General features: G+C 41.8%; 1 long non-coding RNA gene across 3 annotated transcripts in view; it reads left to right on the top strand.

Annotated features, from left to right (window-relative positions):
- The first annotated feature begins 5177 nt into the window (after positions 1 to 5177).
- LOC123378186 overlaps positions 5178 to 21497 on the top strand; it is a 41075-nt gene continuing 24755 nt past the window's right edge. For all 3 annotated transcript variants that reach the window (XR_006582500.1, XR_006582498.1, XR_006582499.1), the window contains exons 1-2: positions 5178 to 5285; positions 15936 to 16073. This is a non-coding gene — a long non-coding RNA (uncharacterized LOC123378186). The remainder of the gene's footprint in view (positions 5286 to 15935; positions 16074 to 21497) is intronic.

Raw genomic sequence — 21497 nt, 5'->3', positions numbered from 1 at the left:
GACCCCAGTGCTCAATGAGCAGACATCTTTGTTGAGATATTCACGATAATGTCTAGCTATTTCACCATAGTGATTAAAACTACTTCAAAACCTGTCAGTATGCATGAGTTATTTAAATTGTTTCATCCAGTGTGCATTATTTATACCCCATGTGTGTCAAAAACTGCAGATTTTGCTTAATTTGTGGTGCTTTTGTGGTGTCTAAATGTCTATAAGTAACTAGAATTTCACTTATGCCATTCTAATAATTTTCACTGCTGCCATTATGCTCTCACTTTGCTTCTGAAACATCACTTCACTTATGCCATTATGTTTTATCATGTCAAGGCCCACATAGTAACTTGCTGTTTAGTGGTTCAGAGATTAATGCTAGCAGATGATCTTTAATCTACAGAACGTAACTGTCAAGACACAAAACTGATTATATGAAACACTGCTCTCTTATGTTAAGACAGTGTATGTTTGAATGTACCTGGATAAGATGAGTTAGAAACTCAAGCACTGTTAAATCTATGATTGTTTCCTCTGGGGACGTGGGAATTGCCATACTAGATCAGACTAGTGACCAATCTAGCCTCAAATCTCGATTCTTGAGATAAAAGTATAAAATTTCATAATGGAAAAAATTGAATTATTTTTCCATGGGGAAAGTTTCTTCCTAACCACAAGCAGTTAGTAGCCAGCCTATGTCCTGAAGCATGATGGTTTATATCCCTTAGAATTCTGTACCTAATCTAATCTAACTATGGATGTTTTAACAGTATTATGCATATCATAGAAGGTTAGGGTTGGAGGACACCTCAGGAGGTCATCCAGTCTAACCTCTTGCTCAAAGCAGGACCAACACCAGCTAAATCATCCCAGCCAGGGCTTTGTCAAGCCGGGCCTTAAAAACCTGTACAGATGGAGATTCCACCACCTCCCTAGGTAAACCATTCCGATGCTTCACCACCCTCCTAGTGAAATAGTTTTTCCTAATATCCAACCTAGACCTTCCCCACTGCAACTTGAGACCATTGCTCCTTGTTCCTTCATCTGCCACCACTGAGAACAGTCTAGCTCCATCCTCTCTGGAACCCCTATTCATGTAGTTGAAGGCTGCTGTCAAATCCCCCCTCACTCTTCTCTTCTGCAGACTAAATAACCCCAGTTCTCTCATGAGTCTCAACCTCTCCTCCTAAGTCATGTGCCCCAGCCCCCTGATCATTTTCGTTGTCCTCCGCTGGACTCTCTCCAATTTGTCCACATCCTTTCTGTAGTTGGGGGCCCAAAACTTAATGCAATACTCCAGATGTGGCCTCACCAGTGCCGAATAGAGGGGAATAATCACTTCCCTCAATCTGCTGGCAATGCTCCTACTAATGCAGCCAAATATGCCATTATCCTTCGTGGCAACAGAGGCATACTGGTTGACTCATATCCAGCTTCTCATCTACTTTAATCCCTAGGTCCTTTTCTTGAGAACAACTGCTTTGCCAGTCAGTCACCAGCCTGTAGCAGTACATGGGATTCTTTCTTCCTAAGTGCAGGACTCTTCACTTGTCCTTGTTGAACCTCCATCAGATTTCTTTTGGCCCAATCCTCCCATTTGTCTAGGTCATTCTGGACCCTATCCCTACCCTCCAACGTATCTACCTCTCCCTGCAGCTTAGTGTCATCCACGAACTTGCTGAGGGTGCAATCCATCCCATCATCCAGAACATTAATGAAGATGTTGAACAAAACTGGCCCCAGGACAGACCCCTGGAGCACTCCACTTGATACCGGCTGCCAACTAGACATCAAGCTGTTGATCACTACCCATTGAGCCCGACTATCTAGCCAGCTTTTTATCGACCTTATAGTCCATTCATCCAATCCATACTTCTTTAACTTGCTGGCAAGAATACTGTGGAAGACTGTATCAAAAGCTTTGCTAAAGTCAAAATATATCACATCCACTGCTTCCACCATATCCACAGAGCCAGTTATCTCATCATAGAAGGCAATCACGTTGCTCAGGTGAATCCATGTTGACTGCTGCTGATCACCGTCCTCTCCTCCAAGTGCTTCAAAATCGATTTCCAGGGACTGAGGTGAGGCTGACCGGTCTGTAGTTCCCCAGATTCTCCTTCTTCACTTTTTTATGTGTGTGTCATAATTCTTTTAAAATCCCACTAAACACTTTTTGTCTCTTTGTTGAAATCAATTTGTTGTGATAAATCCCACAGATTAATTGCAGTGTGGGTCTGAAACTGAAAAGGATATTAAAAAAAATTGCTGTTTGAATTGACTGGTTGTCTCCTATTTCTAGTATTATGAGAAGGGGTAGAGGAATGCCCAGTTTACACTGTCCATATAACATTCATTATTTTATACACCACTGTCATGTGTCCTCTTATGTGCCTCCTCTGTAAACTAAACACTTTTAAACTTTTCCATTTCCAAGCCTCTTATGTTTTTTGTCACTCTTTTCTGACTGCTTCTTTTTTCCTTTGTGTCCTTTTTGAGATTGTGACCTGAACCAAAACCAGCATTCAAGGTATATACAAATCATCAAGGTACAGAATGACTTTGTGTGTGTGTGTATAAACACACAGATACATGGATACACCCACCCATTACTCCGACACATTGTATAGTGTGGCAAGGCACCTTCTCGGTCTCCCCAGCCTCTGCTGCTTTTAGCCCTGGTGAGACAGGCGTGGGTAATCTGATCCCCCTTGGGGCCCTGGGGAAGTCTGTTCCCTTCCTCCACCAGGCCTTTTTATAGTATATTTCTTCCTTGTGGGAGAGAATAGTGCCTCTCCTCCTGGCGAGGCTCGCTGTCTTGCTGCTCCTCACCTCCTGGCAGCAGGGTTCCTTCTCTCTTCCCTCCCCCTCCCCCTTCCTCCCAGGGGAGGGTTTAAAAAGGTTTCAGGCAGCCCTCAGTTGGAATCAGCTGATCCTAATTAACTTCAGGTAGCTCCCTCTCAGCTGATTCTAATTGATACCTTGGCAACCCCTTCTCAGCTGAACCTGATTGACCCGTAGTTACCCCGCAGTTGATAGGGAGGAGGGCCTTTTAACCCTCTGAGACTGGGTTTCTACCCCTCCCTTGTAGCTGTCTGTCCTGAGTTTATCACAATAGCTATCTTCATTGAGCTGCCCATGGCGATGCTTAGGTCTCTTTTCTGGATGATTACAGTTAATTGAGAACCTTTGAATATATTTGAGTAAATTGTTCATTTTTAATTTAAATGATGTTGCACTTATCTGCAGTGCATTTCATCTGTTGTCATGTTGCCTAGCTGCTTAGTTCTTATTTATAGGTATTTACAGCAGCCTTCTGTAGTTCTTATTTATAGGTATTTCCCATAGATTATCCTGTCTCTGTTCTGTTTGTTAACATAAGAGGAATTTATCTCAAAGGCAAAAAGTCTGATTTCATTTGTAGGGTTTCTGTTCATTAATGCCTCGGAAAAGCCCTACACTCCTGACAAGGAGGAATAATCTTTGAAGTCGTGTAAAAGAAAAAATAAATTTCATGACTAAAAGTTTTGGGTTTGGTACAGACTGTTACATGGGATTGCCCACATATTCTCTCATGATCAGGGAGAGCTAAGGTCAGTTGCTCTTGCATAAAATGTAAAGGAATGTCGCACCAAGTGTTCTGATGTGAAAGTGACTGATGTTTGCTATGCCAGGACATCTTTGGACAGTTCACATTCTGTGTTTAGATAACACCATGAGAAGAGGGGAATACTGAAGCCCTACTCCACATATGCACATAACTGACAACCAGCCATGTCCTACATGTGCCCAGGTATGATCACTCAGCCAAAAATGGCAAACTGGAATGCACTGTACTTTACTGATTCCAACTGGCTGAGTATAGGAAATATATTATTGAGCATCAAATTTTCTTCCAGCAGGAGATCTTCGTTGGTATGGGAGAGTGTATATTCTCTCCCCAGTTAATCTCTAGCCATTTAATTACTAAACATGCTAAAATGTGTGGACTAGCTAAACCTCCAAGGACTGATATGAAGACTCACTGGAAAGCTAATTTTCCTGCCAGGCCTCAAATCTGAATTTCACTGAGAGCTTGGAAATTGTTACCTTTGAAAATGTGTACAAGAGGCATCTCTGCATGGCTCAGTATGTGAAATATTTTTTTCTAGGTCTGGACAATGAGCTATCAAAGCTTTCTTACATGTATCTATCTAGTCATCAGAGGCGGCTCCAGGCCCCAGCACGCCAAGCACGTGCTTGGGGCGGCAAGCCGCGGGGGGCGCTCTGCCGGCGCTGCGAGGGTGGCAGGCAGGCTGCCTTCAGTGGCTTGCCTGCGGAGGGTCCGCTGGTCCCGCGGCTTCAGTGGACCTCCCGCAGGCGTGCCTCCGGAGGGTTTGCTGGTCAGCCTGCCTGCCATGCTTGGGGTGGCAAAATCCCTAGAGCCGCCCCTGCTAGTCATGGCAACAAAATAAGGGCTAAAATATTTAGCCACAGCCCTCCACTAGGGGTGGAGGGAGGAAAGGACCGTGGAGCTGCACTATCTTACCCCCACCAACCTCACCACCAGAGATAACTTGGCGAGGGCGTTATTGTGACCTGTTAAGCAGATTTTAACAGGAAAACCTCATGATTTGGCCCTGTATCTTTGTTGTTTGGAAGTTTTGCCAGTGACAATAAGACATATATAAAAATCTAAAAACACCAACAGAACAATTTGAGAAGAAGATACTTTTCTCCGATATTTTCCCTTTCCCTTTCTCAAGCACTCTTTGTTACCCTGAGATGCAATTTCCCATGCAGCTCTGCCTGCAGTGCTGGTTGTGCAGGTAGGTTAAAATGGATTGCAGATGAATGTATTAATACTTAGTTTTAAAATAATTTATTTTAATGCATAACTTGCACAACATAAGTGTAGAAATTTGTTTTTCCACCAGTAAATAGAAATCTCTTTTCTATTAAGAACTGTAATTGCTAAAGTTTTATAGCTAGTCATCATTAATATGTTTTGCTCTTTCTGTTAAATCCCAGTTGATGTGAACTTCTGCTGACTGGACTTTCCACATGGGTACAAAACAAATTGTGCTTGATATAAAATTTATCTGGATGAAGTGTTCTAAATTATTTCAGTGAGTCAAATGATCAAAATTTAATGGGTCACTTGAGGTTCTATTGAGATGAGTGCATCCAAACGAATTTGTTTTTCAGGGTTCAGATGCCCTTTGTGGAACTATTAACTTGAAATCACTAGGAAGTCTGGCAAATTCATTTATGAAGAAGCTCAATTTTCTACTTGGAGGAGAAATCCTTGGCAGGTATATTTGAAAATGTATCCTGTAAGAGATGAAGAGGTACCCTAATATGAAATACTTCAGAATGGCCAGAGATTAGACACAGAAGTACTTATTTTTCTAGACTGGGTTGTTCTTCTCCCTTATATCTCTTCCCCCCTGCACCCAATAACAGAGGAAATGCAATACTGTATATGGCCATAACAGGTTTAGTACTGTACATGATAGGCAATGTATCCTCTATTAAACTGTAGCTTCATATCAACTATCTTTTTTTCAATGCCATATGATATTGGCAAATATCCTGTGACACCCTTGAGACTTGTCCTGAATTTACACACTTGCACCAATAATTTTTTTAAGATCCTACCATCATGCTTTAAGGAGCAAATGACCCCATATCTACTGAGTTTGGCCCTAACTTGTGGAACTCCCTCCATCCTTTTGTACTTGTCCTAATTCGTAGTCAAACTTTCTCTATCAATGGTCAAAGCCTCAAAGTCAGAGCTGGTTTAAGCAAATCTGGGGCCTCCAGCAAAAGTTTTGTGGTTGGGCATCCAGAATATAAGAGCCGATTCAGTGTGTGATCTCCTCCACTTCATTGCCCTAAATTCCCATGCATTGTGATTTGGAGAGGGGACAGAGACTGAGCCCTGAGATACTGACTGGAGATTTCTCACCGAACAAAAAGGGGCAGGAGAAACTTGGAAGATAGCCTCAGCCAGGGACGTGTCCAGATTGCACAGCAGGCTCAAGTTATTATCACAGCAGAGCGCTCAGTGAGCACAAAGCAACATATAGTACACACCATATGGCAGTGGAGAAAGAGCAGTAAAGTAGCGTAATTTCAGCCTTTCCCTGCTAACCTAGGAGCCAGGCTATGGTTAGTGAATGGGCAGGCTTGTAAACCAGGTTTGTAGTATTATCTGAACCAGCCCTGCTCAATAGGCTGATGCCCTTCCTAACCTTAGTGTAATCCCACAGACTCCTGCAAAAATCTAACCTTAGCCTCAGCCTTCTAACTTGTCCCATCCCCAAACCTACCCCATGTTGTTAAACCATATTGAAGACTAATCCTAGCCCAATGTCCACAGTTTGGCTGCAACCTCTGCTTAGTCTGGTTCCTCAAAATCATTTCAACTCTTGACCTCATGAACTTGCACAGACCTTTTACTGTAGCCCAGGCTTGCAATCTTGTCCCATCGGTAACCATCTCATGGAGCCCAGGCTTAATTTTGGTATTGTTCAGTAGGTTAGGTTTGACATCAGCTTTTGCTTCCAGGCTATGATTACTGTTGGGACTGACTTGTGAGCCCAGATTCAGAGACAGTTCTTGGCCTCATTAGTGTGCTGTGGCAAAGAGTTCCACAGCTTAATTGTCAATTCTGTTAGTAATAATAATAATTAATAATTAATAATAAATGTATGTAATTCAAAGTTTAAAGTGTTGCTTTTCAATCTAGTTAATTACAAGATTTATAAAATAATGGAGTTTAAGGCTAGAAGGGAACATTAAATCATCTAGTCAGTCCGGTATATTACAGGTCATTAAATATCATCCAGTTACCCCTGTACTGAGCCCAATAATTTATAGTTGACTAAAGCATCTCTCTCAGACAGGCACCCACTCTTGATTTGAAGACATCAAGAGATGGGCAGTCTATCACTTCCCTGAGTAGTTTGTTCCATGGTTTAAAAAATTGTGCCTAATTTCTAATTTGAATTTGTCTGGCTTCAGCTTTCAGACATTTGTTCTGGTTATGTCTTTCTCTTCTAGATTAAAGAGCCCTTTAGTGTCCAGTATTGTCTCCACATGAAGACAGTTATGCACTATAATCAATCAACTCTCAGTCCTCTTTTTGATAAGTTAAAAGACTGAACTATTTAAATCTCTCACTGTAAGACATTTCTTCAGGAATTTTCTTATTTTTGTGGCTCTTTTTTGTGCCCTCTCCAATTTTTCAACATCCTTTTAAAAATATGGACATCAGAACTGGATGCAATACACCAGAGGTAAAATCACCTCCCGACCCCTATTCACTACTCCCCAGTTTAGCCTTTTTTGACATGACTTCCCATTGGGAGCTCATGTTCAGTTGCTTGTCCACTATGACCCCAAAATCCTTTTCAGAGTCACTGCTTTCCAGGGTACAACCACCCATTGTGTAGGCATAGTGGGCCTACATTCCTTGTTCTTTGGTGTATATCTGTGCGTTTGGTTGTATTAAAACACATTTTGTTTTAATGGGCCTAGCTTGCCAAGTGATCCAGATTGCACTGTATGACTGTCCTGTCCTCCTCATTATTTACCCTTGAATGTCCCTTTGTTCTCATAGTATAAAAGGATATATAGGAGTATCCAATTTCTCTTCTCTAGACCATCTGTGATCTCATTAAGGTACTCTTAATACATTCAAACATAAGTACAGACAATCCAATACTCTGAGGGTTTAACGTGGTTGGTCATAATAGATCTTTCTGTGCCATCATTGTTAGATTTGCAAGCTAACATATTTTAAAGAAGTCATTTAAAAAGATAGCTTATTTTATTGTACATCCCCAATGAAAACAGGTTTACATTTATAGATGACATATGCCAAATGTAATCTGCTTTAGATTGGTGTAGCCTATGCTGAAAAATATGCTGTTGTGAGGAGGACTGTGTAGAGAAGCTCTCATAAACAGGATAATTTCTAGGGTACATTTTATATATATAATGGTCTAAAAATATACTAGGGCTTTCAATGTTTGTGCAGAAATATCTTTTTAGTGTTGTGGTAGCTATGTTGGTCCCAGAATATGTGTTAACTATTTATTCTAAATAATCTGATCCACCTTGTATTTAGCTGTGATACTCTGAGCCTTGTTCTATACTACATCCTTACTTTGGTGTAAGTACATTGCTCAGGGGTGTGAAAAATCCACATCCCTGAGAGACGTGGTTATACTGACCTTAACTCCACTATGTTGGTGGGGGAGTTTCTCCTGCCAACATAGCTACCACCTCTCACAGAGGTGGATTTATTAAGCCAACAGGAGAGCCATTGGCTTAGAGCATTTTCACCAGATCTGCTACAGCAGCACAGCTACATTGGTGCAGCTGTGCCAATGTAAATTTGTATTGTAGACCTGCCCTGAGTACCTTTCCCAGACCTGGAGAAGAGCTCTGTGTAGTTCAAAAGGTTGTCTCTCTCACCAACAGAAGTTGGCCCAATAAAAGATACTACCTCACTCACCTTGTCTCATGAAATGCACTGTAGTGCAGCTAAAAACTCAAATTCTAAAAGAGAAAAAAGAGAATTGAAAAATATGGAGAGGGCCACAGAGCTAAAGAATAATTTCTTTCCAAACTTTATCCTGTCACACGTAGAGTAGAATCTTCAAAAGCCTATTTTTGGTCCAAGTTTAAGTCAATAAGAAAACGAGTATTGACTCCATCGACAGCAGCGTTAGGTCAGTGCCAAATGCTTATGAAAATCCTATCCAAGGTATTTTAAAATAAAACTTTCCTATAAGCCAGGAGTGCTATAATATAAAGTAGCACAAATCTGGATATAGAAAATAGGAATTAATTAAAACAGTTTCAAAAAATCTCTAGCTTCTGCTCTAGATATCTACACTCTGGATCTGTTACTGCATATTAGGATCTTTAGATGTATTTGTACATATTTTTGTATGAATCATGTGTCTTGTAAAGGCAAGTGGTGGTTTGTTTATGAGGAAAAAGAAGGATAAAGAAGAAAGAGGATAGAGGTCAGATTGAGGTGATTCAATGCTACAAAAATAATCAAAAAGACTGTATCCTTGTAAACAATTTCTTTTCCTATTGTTTTAATAAAAATAGATGGTATCTTAGATTTTTTCCAATAGAAGGTTGAAAATTTAGTATTGTCAACAAACTTAGTTTCTTTGCAGCCAACATGGGGGACAATATTTGAAGGGCTGCACAGGGCACATGTTATTTTAGTTCTCCAGAGATGCTTAGTTTTTGATAAATTGAAGCAGCCTCTGAAGACCACTACAAAAAAAAAAAAGCATTCATCACGCAAGGGGATCAGTTCCAATTCAGTATGATGCTCTTTGCCCTGGAAAATGGGCCCATAGTTTTTCAGCATTTGATGAACGAGGTACTTAAGGGAATGACCTACAGCAAATGGTGTGTTTATTGGGACAGTATTATTGCATTTCCAAAATCTACTAAGGAACATTAACTGATCTGGAAAGATATTTCAAAGGTGAAAAATATCGGAGGTTAACATGTAAGAGAAAGCTGAGTTCCTTTCTCAGAATGAAATTCATTTCCACTCACTATGAGGTTGCAAATCTAGAAGATATCATTGTCCTTGAAAAGTAATTTCTGTACTAAATTTCAGTATGGCTACAACATTTTTAGCTGAAGCACTGGTTGTTTCTTGGACATTTTATGGTTTCACTTGAGACTTTATGCTGCTGTAGAAGGAAATGCTTAAAATGAAAGTTGACCTCTTAGCACAGTGAAGATGTTAACTTTTCATGGGAGGAATTGCATGACAAAGAGATTAACCCTCTTCTGCATTTTCAGGGTCACTTAGTGATGTTCATGGATATGGACTGTACTAGAGAACTTTATTTTCTCAAAACTACCTCAAAAGTGATATTGCAGAGACTGGAGGTCCTGGGCAGAGGGCAAAGTTGATAGATTTGCTGCTGCTATGAAGCAAGATTGCAAAGACACTTTTCCCCTTTGCCTTAGGATAATTCATATGATACAAAATACGATAGTTTTAGAGAAGCACAAACCAGCCTTGGTTCATGTGTCAGCCTTGACGTCACTAGGAAAAATGGTGTGTTCTAGCTGGTGCTAGCCAACATGTGACAAGTAACTTGAGGTAAAATCCTAGTGAAGACAAGGCAGGTTGTGTTTTAGGATGAGATAAATCCTAGGCTCCTCCATAGTCTTTAGTCAACCTGCTGTCATATGTGAAAACTCAAACTGCCTTGAATTCATTAGGATTCTTCCTCACATTAATTGTCTTGTGTTAACTAACATGAGGTAAGAACACATGTTTTTTGCTACTGCATATGCACCCTTGGAGAATGATGTACCTGAGAAAGTTCCTTCCATGCAGTGAACATTGAGAGGTTTTATTTTTTTTTTCTGTGCTATTTTTTTTCCTGTCTGTTGGTGGTTGTGGGGTGGGTGGGTGTGTGTGTTGATTTTGATCTTTGGATGACAAAAATGGAAAAGATAAGGAGACATATAGGTATGCCATGAAATCTCTTGTGTTTCTAAATGTGTACTGTTTTATATTACTACAGAAAATGGTTTTATGCTACTGGTTTATTGAAAAGACAGATTAAATGAAATACTCTGATCTAATGTGAAATTATGCTTGCAGTGTATCTTTAAACAGTTGTTAGACATAAGCAGGTAATAAAATGCCCACTATCAGTCAGTTGTCTCTCTACTAACCACTCTGAACATTTATCTCTGGTGAAAAACTGATATGCAGATATTCTCAAAATGAAGTTTCAGAAACAGTGAATTGACATTTTTGGCTCTGAAATGTCATTAGCAGATTTAAGCAGTCCAACAAGACTGTGATTCCAGAAAAGGTTGCCAGTTATTTTAAGAGCAGAGAGAAATATAGTGCAGCCCATGTACTATGCTTGCCCTGTGTCTTTTTTAACACTGATCAGAGTAAGTAAACCAAAATGAGAGAGAATTTTAAATTTATTTTCATTTTAATAGAAAAAGAAGCAGTCCGACAAATGTCCGTTAGAGTAGATTAAATCAAAATAATTCAAGTTTAAAACAATTCATATTCCATTCTTTGCACACAATATAGATTTAAATACAGCACTAAAAACAGTATTTCTTTCAGACCCTGGGTATGAATTCCTACATTGTGGAGGACAGACTAAGTTACTAGGCTGCTTTGACTTTAATTGGCTGCTCCTTATGATTAAAATGCATGTTTTCAGATTATATTGGTGTCTTTAATTCAGATAAACAGGAAGCTTTTAGCTAGCTTGTTTGGCTGTACAACACAGGCAACACATATAGTTGTAATAGTCTATTTGTTTTCCTCTAGGTATTTGGGCTGAAGTTGTGAGGCAGGATATTCCTTATGGGTTCTTTATATTAATTTTGTTTGTTTAAAATGGAGAAAGATCATTCATTATACACCTTGATAATTCGAATAGCAAAGTACTAAACCTGAGCTTGAAGACATTAAAACAAGAGTTAGTCGTTTAGAGATGCTGGATAGCTGAGGGAATTGGCAATAGGCTATGGAGCATTTCACTTCTAGGTCACCACTTCACATCTGACACAGTTTGGTAGTGGCTGAAAGTTGCTGCTATCTCATGGCCACTTGCTGCCTTGCATAAAATGATTTGATATTTCCAGTCCAGTTCCCAGGAGACAGGCACATCCACATCAAATATGAGAATCACAAATAGTGTTAATTAGCAACCTTGTTGTCAGTATTATCATTAATCATGTTTTTTGTGGTAGTGCCTAAGGGCCAGCCAAGAACATGGGCATTGTACAAACACAGAGTAATAGATGGTCTCTGCCTCAAAGAGCTTACCATCAAAATAGACCAGACAGACCAGGGGCAGCTCCAACACCAGCGCAGCAAGCGCGTGTCTGGGGCGGCAAGCCATGGGGGGCAGCCTGCCAGTCGCTGTGAGGGCAGCAGGCAGGCAGCCTTTGGTGGCGTTTCTGTAGGAGTTCCGCTGGTTCCACGGTTTCGGCGGTAATTCAGCGGTGGGTACGCTGAAGGCGCGGGACTGGAGGACCTCCCGCAGAACTGCTGCCGAAGCCGCGTGACTGGGGTGGACCTCCCGCAGAACCGCTGCCAAATCCGCGTGACCAGGGTGGACCTCCCACAGAAACACCGCCGTGCTTGGGGTGGCAAAAAACATAGAGCCGCCCCTGAGACAGACACAGGTCAAGGGAACGGGTAGAACACACAAGCAGGGTGATTTAGGTGATGGCAGCAAATGACATGTTAATCCCACAGGTTTGGGGTGAGGGGTTGAGGGGACGGCGGAAGTTACTTAGCACAGGATGAGCTGGAAGGGAGGATATGAGGGGGTAGAACTGGAGAAAAAAGGTAAGAGGGGCAAGCGAAGAGTGCAGCTGAGCTGAAGAGACTGTGAAGAAGGGGAAGGGTTGGAGCAAACAGCCAATCAGCCCAGGGCAGAGAGAGTCAGCACTGTGTGCAGTTTTTACTGGAATGTTCAAACTTGGAAAAGGTCCCTGCTTTGGAATCCCTATCTGGCTCCTAGTCCCCCAAAGTGTGTGTGCCCATCCCCTGCACAGTATTCGATCCAGTGGCTGCTGGTGGAGAGGTGGCCCTGGGTAGGCCCCATTTTGCACCCTTGCCACCTGTGAAGCAGTCTCTGCTTTGACTGCTTCTGTTCCTATTTGCTGAAGTCTGGCTGGCTCCTCTCTGCAGTTTTTCTCCAAAGCCACATGGCAACAAGGGCTGGGGAGGAGAAGAGGCGGCTTGAATGGGCACAGACTGAATTACCCTCATCCTTAAGGATGCTCCCTCCATCAGGGGACTGAGAGTTACTGGTGGGCCCTAAGAACGTCTCAATGCCAACTGGCAAAGGGTTCATTGTTCTGTAATAGTAACTCCTGCCAGGCCTGACAAACTCACTGCACCTAGCTCACTGCTTTCACCATATTTATCGGCTAAAAAATGTCATCTGAGGTCTTAAATAAAAGCCAGGGGTCATGCTGGTCACGAGTAACATTGTGAAATGTTTGTACAAATACCATGTAATAAAAAGTCTGAATCAAGGCAGTGCTGACAAACAAGTTGCTGCCAGACAAAGGATGTATATTAACCTGCCAGCCTCAGTTCGGATGTAAAGTGAGCACCTAAAGCCGACACAATGGAAGCCCCATTTACAAACAAAGTCAACACGAGGATGTGACTTTGATATGAAGTCAGCACATCGGGGAATAAACCCCGGGGAATTATCCTGACTCTAGGGACAAACAATGATTTTTTTGTGTGGGAGGGGAGGGATGTAAGAAGAAGGCAGAAGGACATCTCTTTATTCTGCACTGGAGGAAGTAATTGGGCAATGTGATTACATTCATGAAAATGGAATCCCAACCTGCCCTGGTTGAAAGCATTGCAAAGGACATTTAGGAGAGATAAGACTGCATTTAGACAGATGGTTAGACTGTTAAAGTTATGTTTAGTCTCTAGAAAGCAGTGTATTGATTTTCTTTTATATGTAACCTTGCTATTTCCATTATCCTTACTCACTGTCTCTTAAATCTTGCCCTTTGATAATAAACCTATGATAGTTTTCACTCTAAATATATCTCATTGCTGTGATGTTATATAGAAACTGATCCTCAGTTCAATCAAACAAATCTAGTGTACACTGTCCCCTTGGCAATAGCAAACCTTGTATTTCTGCGAGTAGCCAGTTACAGGGGCTGGATATCACAGGGGATTATTAAAAGGGGCTCAGGGACTGCGGTGCACCTATTGTTAACCTGCAAAGCAAAGAGAGGGCTAGTATTGCCCTGAGGAGATTGTGTGAGTGGCTAACAGACTGGAGGTGTCAGTGAGCTGACACCCAGCTAAGCACCAACAAGTCTGTCTCTTGCTGGTGGCGGGGATGGTAGCAGTGTGTTTCACTGGGTCCCTGAGAATCATCGCAATGGCAAAGCCATGTGGGGAGAAACCTCAACTGCCACTGTCTGTGCTATACATAATGGATGGATGGACGTCTCAGGGCTACAAGATTCATCTAGATGTTAGGAATTGACTTACACATTTATATTATACTGCAGTGTAAGCTTAGGCTGTCCTCATTTTGCCCTGAGGTTAAATATGAAAACTGAAAACCTCTGATCTCACTTGTCACTTACAAGATCTTTGGGGATCTTTTCCTAGGGAATAAGAAAAGGAGAGCAGTAGCAGTTAATTGCCACTGATCACTTTCAGTAAGTCAAAAATTGTTCTCATTTATTAAGACATCAATACACTTCCTCCCCCCCATTTAAATAGTGCCAAGTTTACTTTAAATAATGTTTTAGTAACTTTGAAATGTCTGCAAAGTAACTGGCAATAAAGCCAGTAAAATCTGTGCTCCAAGCAGATATTGAAGGACACCATTCCAGTTGGCAGGCAAACTTGAATTGGCAGGCAGAACACCAGCCCTACCAATCCACAATACTGAGCTCTGCACTTTTCTGAGAAACCTATTTAGGGTGACAAGAAGTTGCTATTAACCCCAGGTATTGTGCATTTTTTCTGTGAAATATTTTATATTATTAGGGGCAAAAAGAGAAGTTCTTACTTTCTATTTTTTTTTAAATAAGGTAGTACTTGTGAAAAGTGCTCAGTTGTCATACCAATAAGATAAGTATAGTATTGGCTGATATCTGCTTCCCCACACTGTCTAGTCAGTGTTTTGACTTTGCTTGTGGTCCTGGAAATGTAATTGATTTAAACATTTGGGACTGCTACTGAAGGGAAGGTATCTGACTTAAAGAATCATACCCACTGCTATATGGATTTGCTATTTTCCCTGCTCCATCCTCCATATATATATCATTTAACTCTTCTTAATGACCTTAATGCAGACTCTACAACTCTGTCCAGTCATTCTCATATTTCTGACAGTCCTGTGATGTAATGAGGTTCCCACAGGGCAAGTGAGCATGATCCCATGTGTCCTGGAAATTTTATTTATTTTGGTGGGGATGTTCTCTTACTCCATGAGATCAAGCTATTTTTCAACATGTCAGCGCTGTAGAAAGGACATCGCCTGCCTGCTGGTGCTTATCGAATTGAGCATCAGATGTACCTGACTCTCACTTAAATCTGCTCACAGCAATAGATTCCAGACTTGAAGTTTAATTGCTACCATCTGACAAATTGGTTCCCATTGAGGCATCTACACTTAAAAATTCAAGAATAGGTACAGCAGGATTAGAAAGAATGAAAGTCTGCCTTAGCAGCAAACCCAAGGCCAGGTGCACAGGCAGTGACAGGGAGAGAAATGCTAGTTTTGGCAGAGGACTCTAAGGGCTGGTCTACATGATGTGTTAGTGCACACCAGCTGGGATGTGAATTCTAGTTGGCTCCATCATGTGGTGCACTGTTTGCATAGACTCTGCAGGTGTGCACTAGAAGTTCCTTAGCACGTGTTGATGTAGTCCAATTTCAAACAATACTATGTCAATGTATCCTGGAGAACTTTCAATGTGCGACATGCTGGTGCATGATTGAATTTACACCCCAATTGGTGCACACTCACACCTCATATAGACCAGCCCTTAGAGTTGTCTGTCACAGCTAGCTATTGCTCTCTGTCACTGCCTGCGCACCTGGACTTGGGTTTGTTGGTAAGGCAGACTTTTATTCTTTCCAATCCTGCTGTACCTATTCTTGAACTTTGCATCATATAGGTAAGCCCTACACTCTTCTACTCCAGAAAGTCCTAGTTATAACATTTTACAAGGAGCTAGAGAATATATAGGAGGAGCCAACTGGAGTCATGATTTCCTCTATGACCTTCACTAAGCAAGTATTTGTGGCTTATCTCACAAAATCAAAGTCACTGATGTGAACTGTATTTCAGTCAACATTTAGCTAAATGGATCAATCATTTGACCTACTGTGACTCAAGTTGCATTTTCTTTTCTAGGATGCCTTCCAATTTCAGTTCAGTCACAGTGAATTTTCAGGCTGACTGGCGACATTGCTGTATTGTACTATACCAGTCGGCTTCCGGGGAAGTCTGAGAATCTTTAACATATGTGAAAGGGAACCAGCCGTGAATATGGTATGAGCTCTATTATCACCAGAACTTACAATCATTTCTGTCATTCATACCTTTTTTGCCTGCTAAAACCCAAATATTGAACACAATGGGCACAAAGACAAAAAACTAGGAAAACTGGGAAAGTAACACCTGTAGAAATCTTGAAATGATGTGATGGGGTGTCTACCTCATATGGGTGATCAAAGGGTTAATAAGAATCTGAAAGCTCAACCCACCTGCAGTACTGGAGCATCTGATAGGCTTGATTTGTTATTAGATCCAGCAGGGAGAGAGCTGCATCTTCATAAAAGAAGGAAGTGAGAGCTGTAGGGGGGTCCCAGGACAGAGAAACCCAGGAGAGAGAATGTAGGGAGTCCCTTATGCCCTCACCCTTCCCCGCTCTCTGCCAGGAGCCTGGGAAGGCCAACTAAAGAAGGCCAGAGGGATGGAATTAATCCCTGTGGTGTGCCTTGGAAACAGGGCAAGGCAGTGCTGAGGGATCAGCATTCCAGCACAAAGAAGAAGCTGAGGGAGCCTAGGGAGAAGCCAGGCCTGGGTTCCCCTACAAGCCCTAAAGAAGGGCAAAAAAGCCTGAGCTAAAGAGTGTTGAGCCCACAGTGGAGCAGAAGGCCAAGGCTCAAGGATGTTCCAAGGAACAGCCCAAGAGGGAGAGAAGGAGGTTGGGATGTTTTTGAACTTTTAGTTGTACTTTTGTTACCAAGAAGGATGGGACTAAACTGTGAGCGGGCTGGAGGACTGCCTCACGAGAAGAGCGAGACCACCAAGGGACCAGAGAGTTCTGCTGGCAGGGGGCACTAAGGAGAGCCTGCTATGCTACACTCAGCCACAAGGAGGCACACTAGCCCCCTAGTCTACTGATCTATGGAAGGGGAATTAATACCTTCACTATAAGAGATTTTTAATCACCTCTCTTTCATGAAGTAGGTATTTGTGATCTCAGATTGTTTAGAGAGTGCTTGTAGAAGCTTGTGTGACATAGTCCTAGACTGAGGCAGTTAGTGGTCTAAAATAAGGGATCTCTTTCTAAAATAAGGGATACTAGAGACTTTATAGAATGAAAATATTTTAAAAATATGCTTAGTGATGATACTCCCTTTCCCCAATCGATTTCTTTTGGGCATGCCCTTCCGTGTTTGCTTGGTCAGTGTAAAGAAAGCTGAACTTCTTGCACTTCTGATTAGAAATTGGATGGTGCTGCAAAAGGCAGGCATTCAGTTAATAATTGTGATGGCACACAGATACTTGTGCAGTTCTAAATTATACTAAATACTTTCCATAAACCCATCATAGTTGCAGAAATACTACTAGAGTCTTTCAGACTAATTCTGAAGGAGGAGCCTCAAAAAACTATGTGTATGTAATGATGAAGGTACATTTTATTTTGTTTTGCACTTGGATAGAGCCCAAAGCACTCTACAAACTGTACAGATTGCATAAACTACATATAAAAAAAAGAGATCACTTCTCCTATAAGTGGAATATAGCCATCTCTGGGATGAAACACAGCAACTATTGACTAGTAAAGCGGAACACTAGACAATCATCTAGGACAGGAATAAAGAGGAATATCACAGGAGGAATTTAGAAAGGTAGATTGTCATTGTTCGAGCCAAAATTTGTTCAGGACAAATGGATTAACTGTCTCTTTTTATACCGAATGTGCCCATAACTACTACTGAGCACACAGGACATATAGCAGGATATAAATCCTTCCATCCCCACCTGAAGAATTTAGCTAAGTTTTTCTAACCTTGAATTCAGGCCCAGTTCACTGAGAAATCAGCAATGCTGCACATTGCTTATTTTATCCAAACCAGTTTGCTCTACTTCAGTGGTTCTCAAACTGTGGGTTGGGCCCCAAAGTGGGTCGTGCCCCATTTTAATGGGGTTGCCGGGGCTGACTTAGACTTCCTGGGGTCTGAGGCTGAAGCCCTTGGGATTCAACTTTGCCCCCCCCCTCCGCCTGGGGTGGTGGGGCTCAAGCTTTGGCTTTGCCCCCTGCCCTCTCGGTGGCTGGGTGTGGGCTTCAGTCCCCACTCCTGGGGTCATGTAGTAATTTTTGTTCTCAGAAGGGGGTCGCGGTGCAATGAAGTTTGAGAAGCCCTGCTCTACATTACTAATTAACCTAGTAGTTCCCTAAAGACACAGCCTCATGCCAGTTCCACTCAGTCTGAGTGATAACAGTTTGGTGTGATGGCAACACCTAGCACAGAAGAACAAACACGGGGCAGGCGCCAATCATTTTAGATCAATATTATTGATTTAGGTATTTTTGGAAGGTTGACATCTGAGTCCCAGAGCTTCCCTGATCCAAAGTAAATTCCAAATCAAATTAAAAATAATTAGAGCAGAACATCACTAATGGTCATTTCAATTATCTGCACAACTAGCAGTTCATAAACAAGGAACAATCCTCTCTCCCACTTCTCAGCGAAATTTTTAACAGCAGGTGCTCAAGTGAGGTCTCATATTCCTTGGAATTCATTTCTTATAAATAAAGCTAAACTATACATGTAAAAATTAACAAAGAATATTTGTGCAATGAATTGCCCTTTTTGTTCTTTTACCGTCATCAATATACTTATCTTCACACCACCTCCTGGTTATTTTTTAGATGAGGAAACTGAGCCACAGAGAGGCTAAGTGGGTTATCTAAGGTATACGGTGGCAGGTCTTTGACAGAGCAGGGAATTGCACCCAGGCCTCCTGAGTCCCCAGGTTAACGCCTTAACCACTTTTTTGTTTGCTAGTTCAGGCCTATCTAGCACTTCAGTCCTCCAAATAGGACTTAACCTGGGATTTAAGTGGATTATGGGTTTTATGCTGGACTTTGGCATGTGGTGACTTTTATCCAGTGTAAATGATTGATGTTCTTCTATAGATTCATTCATCCTTATCCCTGACCTTTCATCTCTTTGTCTGCTCATGATTTAGAGGTGGTTATTCAATGAACCATAAGCATTTTGGTGGTACATGCAATTCCAGTGCATATTAGTCCATCTCATTTCTAACATCTGTAACCATTAGAATCATGTTTACTGGTATTCTGCTGCAATAAAATCCCAAGGTAATAAATAAATATGACTGTGAGTTATAACTGCCAAGTCAGAAAGCTCATTCAAATGAAAAAGTCAAATCACCAAATGATTTATGGGTAGCAGAAAGTACTGTACTGTATAACAACATTTGATTCTAAAGGTTTATTTTAGTCAAATACAGTTTGATGTGACAGCTCCAAAATGAAAAAGGTGTTCAGACTGACTGATGGATAAGAAGTGACAATAAAACATTGCACATTTTCAGGGGGATTTGTCAAATAAAGTGTCTCTCATAAATACTTAGTTGTCCCTCATTTTTCACTTGTTTCTCTGCACAATATTAGTATATGGGAACATTTTAATATCAAATTTACACCTTTCTAATTTCTCGCATTGCTGGGGGGAAATGTCCTGTCGATGAATTGTTAGCAGCATGGATAACAATGGGGAAAATAAAACATTAGATTGTTAATATTTAACCTCCACTGAGCGATATAATTACATATTCTAGTACATCTTAGATGTAAAAACTAGGAAAATTTTCTAACTTTCCTATTACTCTTTACAAGGTTTTACTAGCAAATGATTACACTTCACCTGTAAAGCAAAAGTGAATTATTTACCTGTTTAACACAGAAATACTTTGTGATGGGGTGTCCACCCCACACAAGAGTGGAAGGGGTTAATAGCGGTCTCGTGATCCTACCCTACCTTGCCCCAAAAGGGGCAATGGAGGTGTTTCTCCAAGTGTCATAGAGAGGCCACATGGGGTTCAGCCAGTCAGAAAAGGGCTGCAGGGAGCTGCCAATCTGGGCCCAGTGGGCCCATATAAAAGACGTTGCAGTGGAGAGCAGGGGTCATCTTCTGCTGGGAGCTCAAGGAGTGAGGACTGTGTTCCTAGCAGGCTGAAGGAACTGTAGCACATTGGACAGAGCAGTTGCTGGCAGGGACCTGGGGAGCAAGATGATGCGCCTGGATGGCTGCTGGAGCTAGATAGCTGAGTGCTCTGAGATAAGGGTGAAAAAGGTGCTGGGGCTTTCGGGAAGTGGCTCAGGGAACCATAGCAACACTGAGAGAAGTTAAAGAGATGCAACAGGTGGCTGCTATAACAGGATCCCTGGGTCAGGACCTGGAGTAGTGGTCGGGCCTGGGTCCCCCCCCAAAATTAGCCACTGGGGAAGTGGCCTAACTATTGGACCATGATATGCACCCTGGAAGGGGGAAACACAGATGGTGACCCAGCTGGAGGGGTGAGTCATGAATAGGATGCTGTGGCTCCTGTAGTGACATGGGTCTGCAGGCAGCGATGACAGGAGAGGCACCACCTGGAGAGGGTGCACCAGATGTCGCCGCTAATCCCTAGGATGGCCAGCAGGAGGCTCCATTGTGGTAAGTGAACACCATCACAGCTTATTTTGATAAACTAGAGAGAGAGTTTGGAATTGAAATAGCAGTTCTCTTCAGCAACTGAGGCTTCTTCCCAAAACACTCAGGTGTTTCAGGCATAGAGGAATGCCATTCAGCATGACTATCCTAGAAGGAAGTGCTTAGTGTTTCTGCTATTTTGACAGGATACTTGGAAATGCTTCTGGGAACATGGCAGCACTTAGTGCTAGCTCACACTTTTAGTTTCCAAAATAAATGTTACTTGCAGTCTTGGTATGAACATCTGATTTTTTTGCCAACAATTACTTGGCTAATTTCTGAAAATGATGGAACCAGAGTCTTCTGAATAGTTATATCCTCCAGGCAACAGAATGTTCACTCTTCCTTTTCTCCTGAAAAGGACCCAGACTGTACCTGTGTATGACGCTTATCTACCCCAGGCACTCTCTCATAGTGGGTGCCAGGTGTTCTATTCCTCTCAGCAAGTATATAATGAGAGGGAAGAAAACAAAGTAAGAAAGGATACAGCCATGGGTAGGAGAATGGACATACGGAGGAAGGGTACTGTAGATACCATTCTAATAGATGATACTGATGGTAGAATGTCTGGGCCTAACTAGGTAAAGAATGTGAGTGAAGCCAAACAGCAAGAATTAAGATGTTTGTACACAAATGCGAGGAGCCTAGGTAACAAAATGAAGGAACTAGAGTTACTGGTACAGGAAGTGAAACCAATATATTATAGGGATAACAGAAACATGGTAGAATAGTAGTCATGACTGGACTACAGGTATTGAAGGGTATGTGCTGTTTAAGAAAGACAGAAATAAAGGCAAAGGTAGTAGAGTAGCATTGTATATCAATGATGAGGTAGACTGTAAAGAAATAAGAAGGGATGGAATGGATAAGACAGTGTCTGACTGGGCAAAAATCACATTGAGGAAGAAAACTACTAGAGCCTCCCCTGAGATAGTGCTTGGGGTGTGCTATAGACAATTTC

This window comes from Mauremys mutica, chromosome 10, assembly GCF_020497125.1.
Source record: "Mauremys mutica isolate MM-2020 ecotype Southern chromosome 10, ASM2049712v1, whole genome shotgun sequence".
Lineage (NCBI taxonomy): Eukaryota > Metazoa > Chordata > Testudines > Geoemydidae > Mauremys > Mauremys mutica.
This window is presented reverse-complemented; position numbering and strand designations above follow the sequence as displayed.